The sequence below is a fragment of the Lolium perenne genome, chromosome 1, assembly GCF_019359855.2.
Source record: "Lolium perenne isolate Kyuss_39 chromosome 1, Kyuss_2.0, whole genome shotgun sequence".
Lineage (NCBI taxonomy): Eukaryota > Viridiplantae > Streptophyta > Magnoliopsida > Poales > Poaceae > Lolium > Lolium perenne.
In genome coordinates this window covers 254,236,650-254,248,216 of record NC_067244.2, presented here as the reverse complement: position 1 = coordinate 254,248,216, position 11,567 = coordinate 254,236,650, and positions in this window count along the sequence as shown.

Here is an 11,567-nt window from a genome sequence, read left to right as displayed (position 1 = left end):
CGAGGGTTTCTTCCGGGTAAGCACCATGCTGCCTAGATCGCATCTCGCGATCTAGGCAGTATCGAGTTTATTCGTTGTTCATGCGTTGCTCGTACTGAAGCCTTGTTGATGGCGAGCAACGCAGTTATCATAGATGTGTTAGGGTTAGCATTGATATTATCTTGATGTATTCGTTTAGTTATGCTATCCCTAGATATCTAGCTGCCTTTACACCTATTTTAGGTGTAAGGGCAGTACCTTGCTTAGTCTTTATTTAGTAGATTCGATCCGTTATGATTGTTCCTTGTTCTTCAAGGATTAGTTTGATATCTACATAGTTAGGCCTTGCAAACGGGTTGAATGATCCAGTAGTGCGTAAGGTATAGTTTGCTGATCCTAGAGGGGATGTTCCGGGAATCAACTCTACGTTGGTTTTTAGGCCTTGTCTAGGGCTGGTTTTCTATTATCTTTCGTGTCTGCCAGGCTCAATTACGTGTAGGACGTTCCGGTTATGTGGTGAGAACCCTAAATCGTCGTAGATCGTTTTAACTTAATATTGATCAAGCAGGACCACCATGTTATCGTAAATCCAATACGAATCATGGATGGATCGGCTCCTTGAGCCGATTCACAGGATAACCTGAGAGCCGATCGAGGCTCGTATTTAATGTTTACGTGTATTCCATGCAGGAAACTAGTCGAAGCAATCCATCACCTTCCTGACCAGGTATAGGTCAGGTGGCACGTCCTTGCACCAGCTTGGACGTGTGCCGGAGCATTGCGGGCCGTCGCCCGAGGGACCAGGGCCCACCAGCAGTCCTGGGAGCCTCCCGGCTCTCCGTGTTGCCCGTCGCTGCTCGCCGGTGGGTTTTGGTGGTCAACAGCTGCCTAACATGATCAAGATCATCTATCTGTAATGCTACATGTTGTGTTTGTTGGGATCTGATGAATATGGAATACTATGCTATGTTGATTATCAATCTATTATCTATGTGTTATTTATGATCTTGCATGCTCTCCGTTACTAGTAGAGGCTCTGGCCAAGTTTTTGCTTGTAACTCCAAGAGGGAGTATTTATGCTCGATAGTGGGTTCATGTCTCCATTAAATCTGGGGGAGTGACAGAAACCTCTAAGGTTGTGGATGTGTTGTTGCCACTAGGGATAAAACATCAATGCTATGTCTAAGGATGTATTTATTGATTACATTACGCACCATACTTAATGCAATTGTCTGTTGTTTGCAACTTAATACTGGAGGGGGTTCGGATGATAACCTGAAGGTGGACTTTTTAGGCATAGATGCATGCTGAATAGCGGTCTATGTACTTTGTCGTAATGCCCAATTAAATCTCACAATACTCATCATAACATCTATGTGCATGGTCATGCCCTCTTTATTTGTCAATTGCCCAACTGTAATTTGTTCACCCAACATGCTTATTCTTATGGGAGAGACACCTCTAGTGAACTGTGGACCCCGTTCCATTCTTTTACATCGAATACAATCAACTGCAATACTCGTTCTAGTGTTCTCTGCAAACAATCATCATCCACACTATACATCTAATCCTTTGTTACAGCAAGCCGGTGAGATTGACAACCTCACTGTTACGTTGGGACAAAGTATCTTGGTTGTGTTGTGCAGGTTCCACGTTGGCGCCGGAATCCCTGGTGTTGCGCCGCACTACACTCCGCCGCCATCAACCTTCAACGTGCTTCTTGGCTCCTACTGGTTCGATAAACCTTGGTTTCTTACTGAGGGAAAACTTGCTGATGTATGCATCACACCTTCCTCTTGGCGTTCCCAACGGACGCGTGTTGTACGCGTATCACCTACCCAGGGCTTGAATCCCTCTACAATTCCAAAAGCCACACTTCATCTAAAGATTTTCCTAGGGTGCTTGCCCCGTTTTTTCCTAGTCACATGCACCCACACATTCTCTCCTCTATCATCAAACTCATGATCCGTATTATACTGACCAGGAGTTCTTGGACAATCAGTTGTACTTGACAAAGCATCTACATCTACCAAAGTATCTACAGACTTACTAGAAGGAACCATTTGGGTATTAGTTTTATCCAAACTATCAGTCTCCAAAGTATCATCTATATCACTAGTGTCTACATGAATCCCTATTTTCCTAGCCATATCACCTAATTCTTCTACTTGCAGAACATGAAAAGGATTGGATTTGATTATACCTGTCATTTTTGTAGCAGCACCTAGAGTGTTCTTCTTCTCTTTTAGCTCCATAGCTTTATCCGTCACATTCTTGAACCTGTCAATTCTGTCACTTTGTCTGCTAGGTTGCACATGGCCCCAAGCCTTCTTCTGTTTCTTTCCAGCTCCTTGGTCTTCTCTGTTCTTCAGCAGTTCATCAAAAGCTGGCATGATATCCTCAGGCAAGTGGAGTTGTTCTGTACGTAGCTGCTGTTATCACCAGAATTTGACCGAATCAGAGGTGGGCCGCGATCAAGATGGACTTGAAGGATATACATGGAAGAAATACGTGAATCGGCCTTATATGCAAAGTTTGGGCTAGTTCGCCCGTGTATCTGTAATATAGTAGGATACGTGTCGGTTAGTTAGAGTTTGGCTCGTGCACGGTTGGGATTATTCCCACGTTAGAAAGTCTACGGACTATAAATATGTATCTAGGGTTTATGAAATAAACAACAATCACATTCACCACAAACCAATCTAGGCGCATCGCCAACTCCCTTGTCTCGAGGGTTTCTTCCGGGTAAGCATCATGCTGCCTAGATCGCATCTTGCGATCTAGGCAGTACAAGTTTATTCGCCGTTCATGCGTTGCTCGTACTGAAGCCTTTTTTTATGGCGAGCAACGTAGTTATCTTAGATGTGTTAGGGTTAGCATTGTTCATCGTATCATATGCTGTCGTCGTGCAACCCTGAGACATCTAGCCGCCCTTACACCTATCTTAGGTGTAGGGGCGGCACCCCGCTTGATCTTTATTTAGTAGATCCGATCCGTTATGGTTGCTCCTTGTTCTTCAAGGATTAGTTTAATATCTGCATAGTTAGGCCTTACAAACGGATTGAAGGATCCAGTGGCGCGTAGGGTGTAGTTTGCTAGCCCTAGACGGGATGTTCCGGGGATCAACCTCGTGTTGGTTTTTAGGCCTTGTCTAGGGACGGTTTACGATCACCGTGCGTGGCCGCCAGGCTCAATCACGAGTAGGATGTTCCGATTATGTGGTGAAAACCCTAAATCGTAGTAGATCGTTTTAGCTTTATATTGATCAAGCAGGACCACCATATATTCGTACACCTCGTGCGAATCATGGGTGGATCGGCTCTTTGAGCCGATTCACAGGACAACCTGAGAGCCGATCGAGGCTCGTATTTAATGTTTACGTGTATGCCATGCAGGAAACTAAGTGAGGCATCTCCATCACCTTCCTGACCAGGTATAGGTCAGGTGGCACGCCCTTGCACCAGCATCGGACGTGCGTGCCGAGTCTTTGCGGGCCGTCGCTCGGAGGGACCAGGGCCAGCCGCAGTCCTGGGAGCCTCCCGGCTCTACTGTGTTGCCCGTCGCTGCTCGCCGGTGGGTTTCTGACCGCAACACATTCTGGCACGCCCGGTGGGACAGTCTTCGACATCAACCGCATCGCCATCTACATCTGCGATGGCGGACGGCACCCCAGTCACGTACGAGGATCTGACCGAGGAGCTCAAGAAGAAGTATGACGAGGTCAAAGCGATCCTCGAAGCCGACCTCATCGGCTCTTTTCACAGAACCCGCTCACATGGCATCAGGTGGAAAGGGTTCTCACCTGAAGGCGCGCTCGATGGAGTGGACCTGTCCGCCCCGTCAGAAGAACGCACCAGGTCCCTGCGTCAGGAGGTTAACTTCATGGTAGCTCATTCGCTACACCGCCATTCTGAGAGCCTGGTGAACACTTTGGAGCGTGTCGCTCTTCGGGTGATCCAGGAAATCATGAGGCATCAGTACTCTCCGTCAGGACCAGCTCTCGGGACTTACCAAGGAGAGATGCCACTCCAGTCCCGTCCACCGCTGCCATTCGCGTTGGCAGCACCAGAAGTGCCGAGTTCACCGGCATACGTCGTCTACAAGATCGGTGGTGATCCTAGTGACTACCAGTTCTTGCATGAGGCGCCGAAGGAGATCCCTCACGGATACACGCGCACATACGTGCCGATCGCAGATATCGGGCACTCACAAACCAGATCGCAACAAGCGAGGGACTTCTGGAACAACAGGGGAACTTCGGGAACAGATCTTGAGAAGCGACGTGGCTAGCTAAGTATGCCACTCCGACAAACCTCCGTGAGCTCAGCTCCTGCAGCTGGCTCGTAGCTGGAAAAGCAAGCATGGCTGGCTAAGTATGCCACTCCGGCGAATCTTCGTAGTTCGACTCCTGCAGCCAAGACCGCTGATCAGATCGCACCATCCTGAGAGACCAGTTCGGCATGGTGCCGAAAAGGAGGACAATCGGCTATTCCAAGCCGTACCCCAACGAGTACGAGTTGATCCCGCTACCACCCAAATATCGGCTCCCTGATTTCTCCAAGTTTAATGGATCAGATGGTTCCAGCTCCATCGAGCACGTGAGCCGATATTTGGCACAGCTGGGAACGATCTCAGCAGCAGATGAGCTGCGTGTGAGGTTCTTCGCACAGTCCCTCACAGGATCGGCTTTCGGGTGGTACACATCGCTGCCACCAGACTCAATCCGGACGTGGAAGCAGTTGGAAGAGCAGTTCCACATGCAGTATCACTCAGAGGCTTCCGAGGCCGGCATTGCCGATCTAGCACAAGTACGTCAGAAGCGTGGAGAAACTGTGGCAGAATACGTCCAGCGCTTCAGAACTGTTAGGAACCGATGTTATTCGGCTCGTGTGACTGAAAAAGAAGCAGTCGAGTTGGCAGTGGTGGGCCTTGCATCACCAATCAAGGATATGGTCTCCCAAGCAGACTACCCTTCACTGGCGCACATGGTTCAGAAACTGTCGTTATATGAACAGCGCCACCCAGACTTGTACCAGGACAAATTCAAGCGTGCGGTAGTCCTGGTTGAGGCGGATGAAGACGAAGGCTCTGCGGGAGATCAAGAGGTAGCAGTGGCTGAATGGACTCGGGGGGCAACCCCCGTATCCTGCAAATGGGTTAAGCCACCAGGTCGCCCAGAGGGTTTGATTTCGACGTAACTAAAACTGAGCAAATTTTTGACCTCTTACTTAAGGAGAAGCAGCTAAAGTTACCCGAAGGCCTCAAGATCCCCACGGTACAGGAGCTGAACGGAAAGCCATACTGCAAATGGCATAACTCGTTCTCCCATACCACCAACGACTGCAGGGTGTGGCGTCAGCAGATCCAAATGGCGATAGAACAAGGACGTCTAATTTTCAACCAGTACGCCATGAAAGTCGACACTCACCCCTTCCCCGCCGTTAACATGGTGGAGTGCACTTACCCTGGAGGGTGCCAGCCAGGATTCTCATTCAGTATAAACATGGTAGGACCTGGACACCACTCTGGTAAGGACGGAGACGAGGGCAGCTGCTCTCGTAGCAAGGACACAGAGGAAGCCGTTCCACGTGATCGGCTCCGTCACGATGGCAAGCGCTACATCACAGAGGGAGAAGTGAGGAATGTGAGATATCAGCGACCTCTCTCTGATCACCTCCTCAACAAGTATGTGAGTCAATATGACCAACGCCGATGACCCAACGACGATGATGAAAGAGATCGTCTGGCTAGGGACGCCAGGAGACGTCGTCGGCATGATCGCGACGAGGAGAGATATGAGCGCCACGCCAAGGAAAAGTCAAGGGAGCGAGACGAAGAGGAAGAGGACAGGTACCACCGGCCAAGGTGGTGCCCTGATGGACTCAGCCGTTCCCAAAAGCGTAGGGTTCAGCGACTGCGTGGCTTGGAGGAAGCCGAAAGGTTATACCTGTACACGTTAAGGAAGGCGCGGCCTGATCTGGCCGCGAAAATTCAGCGAACCCTGGACGAAGAAGGTCGGCCACAAAAGATGGAGTGGCGCCCCAAGCAAAGGAAAGCCGATGATGAGACATCGGCTGGTACAAACATGGTGTTCATCCTTCCGACGGAGTTTAGTGCTCCAGGAGTAGACGAAGCACCTGTGGCACAACTTGACTGCGGCCCACGGCCAGTTATCTTTGAGAATCCACGAGAAAGAAGCTACAGACATCTGAAGGCCCTGTACTTGCGAGGTTATATCAATGGGCAGCCTGTCAACAAGATGCTGGTGGATACCGGAGCGGCAGTCAACATTATGCCATACTCCATGCTACGTCGGTTGGGACGCTCTAGCTCGGATCTGATCAAGACCAACGTGACACTGAGCGATTTCAACGGCCAAGCGTCTGACGCACAAGGTGTTCTGAACGTGGATCTGACCGTAGGAAGGAAAACCATCCCTACGACGTTCTTTATTGTCGATAGCAAGAGCACCTATGCTGTCCTGCTAGGAAGAGATTGGATCCACGCCAACTGTTGCATTCCATCCACGATGCACCAATGCGTAATACAGTGGGATGGAGATGAGGTAGAGGTCGTCCATGCAGATGACTCAGCCGAGATTTCAACGGCTGGCATGAACGCTTGGGAGACAGCAGGCCAAGAGCCACTCTCAGGCATCAATTTGGACGACTGCGAGCGCATCGACGTGACAAAGGATGGGGTTAGGCTGGTCTTATCCACCGGCCTGACCGTATAGCAAGAACAAACCTATGGACAAACGTGGCGAGGCCGATCCTTGGGATCGGCCCCAAAGATCTATGGAGGAACATTGCAAAACCTTCATTGAGCAACTCAATCAACGTGGAGGCCGATTCCAGCAATCGGCCAAAATTATCCTCACCACACATTCTGCCTGTGTTCAACGCCGATCTAATGGGCAGCGGTTACGTCGGCTGATGAGAGTCAACATTAGTCCTAACGGAGCCGACGCTCAAATACAGTGCCTTGGCTAACTACAGAGCCGATATCTGCAGTTACCTGACAGATTCGGCTCGGGGGGAACCTAATCAGATGAACATGTGCAGATGAACATGTGTGCAGTAAAATATTGGGGGCCGATAAAAAATCAGCCAGTAAAAAAATAAATTCTCATGGTATACAGCCGATGCACGGACATCGACTTTAGAGCTAAGAAACAAAGCCAATTACACAAGATCTACCAGCTGCGTGTTCAAGACACGGATTTCGACCAGGTCGGTTTTCAGTTCAGCCTCAAGGCCAACCTCCAACCTTTTACTCATTAGGCCGTCGGTGTTTCGTCTGCAATATCGGCTTTCAAAGGAAGAAAAGGTGATCGGCTCCGGTGTATCTACCGTCGGCCTGGCTAAGTTGGCCACTTTCTCAGCTACGCTCGTAGGAATGACTAGGACCTCTGCATGGTGGTTGTCTCAATTGCCTGAGTTCAAGGCCCTTGGACTGAACTGTGTATCCTCGCCACTGTTCTCACCTTAACTGAGGCTCGAGGGGCAGCTGATTTGGTAGACACTCTGTTTTGGAGCCGATTGGAGTTGCATCGGTTGACCCTGCATCATAACCTTCTTCGAAAGCGGTGAGTTGTTGCAGAAGAAGACTACTAGAGCTGCGGAAAGGAGTCTGAAAGGGAAGCCGTCGTCATCTACAGGGTTTGGACCGTCCTGTTGCTGCAAGAAAATGAAGGAGACTGGATTCTCAAAACAGCTGATGAATAGCCATCGGCTATAGGATTGCAAAGTATTATGGTCAGATATCAAATTACAGTCTGAATTTGAGAAGTGCTTGACTGACGGTCTAATTGGTATCTGAGTCTGGCTTCGTGGGCGTCTGAGGCGAAAAGTCCGATACGTTGCTATCGGTCTTGGTGCGGCAAACGGAAGACTTGAAATTGGATTAATTGAGAGTCAAATTGGAAGAACAATTCTTATTGATTCAAAGGAGCGGCTTTACAAGAAAGATCTGATGGCTCTCAAAAGGGGGATCTGATGCCTAGTGCACTGCTACTACTAGTCCTACACTAATTGGCCCCTGTTCTGGGGGTCGTCGCTGTCCTCATCGTCGCCATTGTAGCTGCCGTCGGCACTGCTTCTAGAGAGTTCCTCGTCGCTGCTGCCCCAGCCCTCGGCCGGACCCTCTTCTTCCTCGTCATCATCATCATCCTCGCTGTCCGCCCAAGCGCGGAAGCGCTTCGCCGGCGGATACCCAGCGGAGGAGGAGGAATCATCCTCCTCCTCTTCCTCTTCTTCCTCTGCTTCTTCTTCTTCCTCCTCCTCGTCGGAGGAGGTGGAGTTCGCCCAGGAATGAAGGTCGTCTTCGCTCTCGCTCTTCAGTTCCCCTTCGATGAGGAACTCGAGGTCGTCCTCCCCATCGGTCAGAGGTAAGTCACCATCTGACCCGACGAGTGCTTCGGGTGGGCCATCTGGCACGGGATCAAAGTTCCACTCCTGCTCGCTCGAAGAGGAAGATTGGAGAGAGAGGCCTGAGGAGATGGAGGAAGAGGAAGACATTGCTACAGGGAAAGAGGGTTTTTTAGGTGCCGATGGCCGGAGCAGAGCAAGGGGATGAAGTGGCGAACCGTTCGGCACGGTTAAATAAAGGGGGTATAGTGGAGATTTAATGCCACAGCAGTTTCCGAGGAAATGGTGCCCAACAAAAAAAAAACTGCCAGGTCACGCGGAGAAGTTGAGAAGGCAGGGCATCATGATGATGGATACTGCGACAGTTCTGCCACGACATGACCCGACGAAGAAAAAGCAGAGTGATTTTGGAATTATCAATTCCAAAACCAGGGGGGCATGTGTTATCACCAGAATTTGACCGAATCAGAGGTGGGCCGCGATCAAGATGGACTTGAAGGATATACATGGAAGAAATACGTGAATCGGCCTTATATGCAAAGTTTGGGCTAGTTCGCCCGTGTATCTGTAATATAGTAGGATACGTGTCGGTTAGTTAGAGTTTGGCTCGTGCACGGTTGGGATTATTCCCACGTTAGAAAGTCTACGGACTATAAATATGTATCTAGGGTTTATGAAATAAACAACAATCACGTTCACCACAAACCAATCTAGGCGCATCGCCAACTCCCTTGTCTCGAGGGTTTCTTCCGGGTAAGCATCATGCTGCCTAGATCGCATCTTGCGATCTAGGCAGTACAAGTTTATTCGCCGTTCATGCGTTGCTCGTACTGAAGCCTTTTTGATGGCGAGCAACGTAGTTATCTTAGATGTGTTAGGGTTAGCATTGTTCATCGTATCATATGCTGTCGTCGTGCAACCCTGAGACATCTAGCCGCCCTTACACCTATCTTAGGTGTAGGGGCGGCACCCCGCTTGATCTTTATTTAGTAGATCCGATCCGTTATGGTTGCTCCTTGTTCTTCAAGGATTAGTTTAATATCTGCATAGTTAGGCCTTACAAACGGATTGAAGGATCCAGTATGGTGTAGTTTGCTAGCCCTAGACGGGATGTTCCGGGGATCAACCTCGTGTTGGTTTTTAGGCCTTGTCTAGGGACGGTTTACGATCACCGTGCGTGGCCGCCAGGCTCAATCACGAGTAGGATGTTCCGATTATGTGGTGAAAACCCTAAATCGTAGTAGATCGTTTTAGCTTTATATTGATCAAGCAGGACCACCATATATTCGTACACCTCGTGCGAATCATGGGTGGATCGGCTCTTTGAGCCGATTCACAGGACAACCTGAGAGCCGATCGAGGATCGTATTTAATGTTTACGTGTATGCCATGCAGGAAACTAAGCGAGGCATCTCCATCACCTTCCTGACCAGGTATAGGTCAGGTGGCACGCCCTTGCACCAGCATCGGACGTGCGTGCCGAGTCTTTGCGGGCCGTCGCTCGGAGGGACCAGGGCCAGCCGCAGTCCTGGGAGCCTCCCGGCTCTACTGTGTTGCCCGTCGCTGCTCGCCGGTGGGTTTCTGACCGCAACAGCTGCTTCATCCATCCTCTCAGCAAAAGACAACCCCTCCTCATTCCAGAAACTTGTAACTTCAGATCTCACACCTTCATCAGCATTGCTCGGAGCATCCCAAATGAACTGTCCATCAGTACCTATAGCACCCTTCTCCATCAGTAACTTGTAGATTTCACTACCTGGAATCACTTCTTCAGGAGTGTCAGCAGTCAGCATTGCAGTATGTCTCCCCTGAGATGTATTCCTAGCTTCCACTTGATGATTTGAGCCACCACTAGACTGTGAGTTGGTGGTAGTTCTATTAGCTTATGATCTCCCATCAATATCCATCCCACTAGTTCCAGTACCATTTCCTCCACCTGCATTGCCACTATCCTGCCCAGCAAGCACTTCTCTCTGGACCCCAGTTGCATTTGATAACTCAGCAGTGAACTGCAACTGGAAAAGCTTCCCATGGAAATTAAATAGCCTACCAGTGTTAGGATCTCTGCAGGGAATTTCTACCCTAACTACCTCAGCACAGTTCCTGAAGATACTTTGCCAGTCCATCCTTTTCAGCAGACCACACACTGAGATAGCTTGGTCAATGATGTTCCATTCACACCATGGAGGTAATAGTCCCCTTATCTGAATCCAGGTCTATGCCAAGGTTTCTACAGGTTCTGGGTCGTCAAACCATTTAGTAACTGAGACAGTAACCCCTTCTTTTGCTAGCCCAAACCTTGGGTACCCAATCACTTACTCCACAAGAATATGAGGTGGGAATTTCCCTAGGTAAGACCAATCTCCAAGTTCCCTAATCTGCCATGGCCAATTTTTCTTGTAAATGTTGGATAATTCTCTAGCCAGGTCCTCTTTGCTGATCTCTCCATCCTAAATAGTCACCACACCACAGTTTCTTGTAGAGCTAATAGGATTAATACTCACTTCAGGAGCTTCAATATGATAGAAACCAAGCCCATTTGCAGAGCTTCCTATGTACCTAGCAATCTGGTGAGGCCTCTTGAGCACTGGACAGTCATCCACAACATGATTACTAGCCTTGAAGATGAAATAGCAAGCTCCCTTGGAACAATCAGCCTTCAGATGTCCTGGCTCTCCACAGCCTTCACAGATGGTATCTGCATAGTTCAAAGAGTTTGAACCAGAAGATTCAGTCTGAGCTGGACCCTTCTTCTTTTGTTGAAATCTACCCTGCTGATTCTTGTTTCTGCCCCCATACTCTCCAGTTGCTTGTTGACCTTGACCACCATTCCGCTGCGGGTTCACCCACTGGTTTGGTTGCATACCAAAAGGTTGCTGAGGGTAAGGAGGAAAAGGACCTCCAAACCAAGGTGGAGGCATAGCACCAGGCATGAAACCATAAGGAGCTTGGGGTGGGTAAGGATAACCTTGCATCTTGTTGAATTCTGGCTGAAATTGCTGGTTCTGTTGCTGCTGTCGATCTCCTCTATCGTTATTGCCACGACCACGGCCTCTCCTTCGATCAGCCATGAGCAGAACCTCCCCCTGCTCCAAGTCTTCAACACCCAGCACACACAGACCAGGACGATCAGGGAGAAGTGGTGGCGACGGCTTGAAGGGGGGGACGTGAACCCTAGGGTCACCCCTTTTTGTACAAGGACGTTTCCGCCCTGGTGGT